Raw genomic sequence first — 3001 nt, 5'->3', positions numbered from 1 at the left:
TGGTCAGCGACAAAGCCCCTGTGTGCTGCTCTCATCTCCTCCCTGGCTTTGGTGATTCTAGGGTCAAGGCATCCGTCTTTCCTCCTTGCTTATAGGCTCTTTAAGACATTCAATGATCTTACATACTATTCCACTATCCACACTGGACACAAGGTTGGTGATCCAGTTGTATGAGTTAGGGGAGTTGGACGGCATGAGGGTTTGGGGGGTGTAGTGTGCTGGTTGGGGGGAATGGGGGTTGTGGGAGTGGGGGGGTATTTCAGGTGGTGGAGTTGGGGGTAGAGGGTATAGGGGGGATTATGTCGAGGGGTGCCTGGGCCAGTTGTTTTCTAGTCCACCTAATTGTATTCCTGTTGTCCTTTTTGTACATTTTATTTGTAAGCACTTTCATTTTAGATTCTTGTTGTGAGCATTGCTCTGCAAACTTTGTTTTGTTTTTGAATAAAATAAAAAAGCATTCAATGCAACTCAGTGGTGTGTTCTACCGTGTTACGCTGTATACAGTGCAGATTTTTTTGGAAGAAGGCGTATACAGTCTACTACCCATTCCATCCATTGAAAATGCACTAGCGTATACCCACAACCACACGCATTTCGTGCAGGGAATGATTATCGTATACCTCAACAAAAAAAAAAATAGACCACACCACTGATGCAACTGTTTTCAGCTGTAAATGTATGTATTTGCAGCTAGTACTATTTGTCATTATGTAGTTAAGAAATCACTTTACATTGAATGCAAAAGCTCCTATCTGCAGAATTATCCAGGAAAAGTGGGGAAAAACCTCCTATCTGCATTTGCAATATGAAATCAGTGCAATTAACATATAATAATGTAATATAGTTCAAACATCCAGAAACGGTGTATTATGTGATGGGTTTCATAAAAAAATAGCATTGTGCAAAAAAAATACAACATTTTGTAGTTTTCTTTTTCATTTTCCCAACAATTAACATTTTTCAGATAGGAGGTTTTGCGTTTTGGCCATCGCTATGTATGTTACACCCAAAAAGGGAAACATAGAAAATCTCTGGAAGTATACAACATACAAACAAACAAACACATATTCCATACAACTTGGACTCAAGGAATTAATTAAAATTGGTATTATTAAGATATATAGCATATCTCTATTTTAGGTAAAAAAAAAACTGAGCCAATAATGTTCAGATTACATCTATATTTGTCTTTTTACGAAATACTTGTTGATATTTTTCTTGCCGACTATTTTCTCATAATCCTTGGAGTGTGTATTTAAAGATTCTGCCTGGTACCAGGTTGGAATAAGGTTGTGTGCACGTGGTGCATGCGTGCGTGCGTGAGAGACACGTGTGTGCGTCCCTGCATTCCCAGTGGGCTATGAAGGCTTACTTTGTGGGTCCTAGAACCTAGCAAGAACTTTCAACTATCAGGCTCCTCTCCTGTGGAAGGGTGCTCCTTCCATTCCGACATCTCGCCACTCCGATTAGTGGCTTCCGCGTGCGGTTAGGGTTAGGGTTAGGGTTAGGTATAGGGTTCGTTAACGTCGGAAAGGCGACATGTCGGAAAGGCGAAATGCACCCCCTGTGGAACCATCTTCGAGGTTTGTTCCAGGAGGCAAACACCCTGAGTTTAAGAGCAGGCTAGGCTTAAAACGTTCCCTCCATTTGGGGAACAACAGCACCATCATCATCCATAGTCTCTATATGTCGTCATAGCCAGGGCAGTGTCACGTTTGATTACCTCATTAAGCCTGCTCTTAAACTTATAGTGTCTGCCTCCTGGACAAACCTCGAAGATGGTTCCACAGGAGAGGAGCCTGATAGTTGAAAGTTCTCTCTTGGAGATTCTAGGACCCACAAAGTAAGCCTTCATAGCCTACTGGGAATGCAGGGACGCACACACATGCGCTCTCTCTCTCTCTCTCTCTCTCTCTCTCTCTCTCTCTCTCTCTCTCTCTCTCTCTCTCTCTCTCTCTCTCTCTCTCTCTCTCTCTCTCTCTCTCTCTCTCTCTCTCTCTCTCTCTCTCTCTCTCTCTCTCTCTCTCTCTCTCTCTCTCTCTCTCTCTCTCTCTCTCTCTCTCACACACACACACACACACACACACACACACACAATCAAACAAACAAACACACACACACACACACGCAAGAAAATGCAGTTAGTAAGAGAAATATATTTAGTAAAAACTGAAAAATATATGTGATATGAACATTTTCGGCTCAGTGCTTTTTTGTCCTGTAGCCTAATAGAGTCAAGATGTACTTGAATCTTAATAATAAATTAATGAATTCCTTTGGTCCAAATTGTATGGGATATTTTTTGTGTGTCTCTGGTTGTGTCCTTCAAAAGTTGTGGCCTTTTTTATTTCTTCCATTTTCAGGTTTGGGTTCAGGATATGTGTAATAAAGGGTTAAAAATGAACCCCCATGGGACATCATTTCAGCCTGTTAGCTGGCAGAATACACACTTTAAGGATGAAGAAAAACCAAGTGGCAGAAAAGAATCCACCCTAAGCACATGGACCCCACTTTCCATCTAGGGTATCTCGAAAACTAAAGGCCTTTTTGCCAGTTTGTCACTGCCCTACTAAAGGTCAGGCACCTGTGTCCAAAGTCTGGGTGCAACAGCAGCAAAGGGGCGGTCACCACTGCATAATAGGTAGGTATGGCTATACCAGTGTTGCCATGTCTGCTTATTATAAGCGACTTTGGGCTTGTTTTTCTGTAAAGTCGCTTGTAAATATTGGCAGTTGTGGGTGGCGATGCGACGCGTTGTGAGCTTGTAGATCTGCTATTTTCAAATGGCTGATGTACAGTAAGGTGGTGAAACTTAGCCTAGTCGCTTCTTTTGGCCTTGTTTTCATGGACCTGGCCGCTTTACTTGTTTCTCTTGCAAAATCTGGCAACACTGAGCTATATGTAGCTTGTCAGAACAGTAGACATGAAAAGCTGCTTGACAAGCTACTTGACAAGCTAAGTTCAGCTCAGAACTGTTCCTTTAGTTTTGTCGGTTTTAATC

Source organism: Gymnoscopelus microlampas (genome assembly GCF_963454915.1).
Source record: "Gymnoscopelus microlampas genome assembly, chromosome: 19".
In the NCBI taxonomy this organism is placed as follows: Eukaryota; Metazoa; Chordata; class Actinopteri; order Myctophiformes; family Myctophidae; genus Gymnoscopelus; species Gymnoscopelus microlampas.
Note: the sequence above shows the minus strand (reverse complement) of the source record.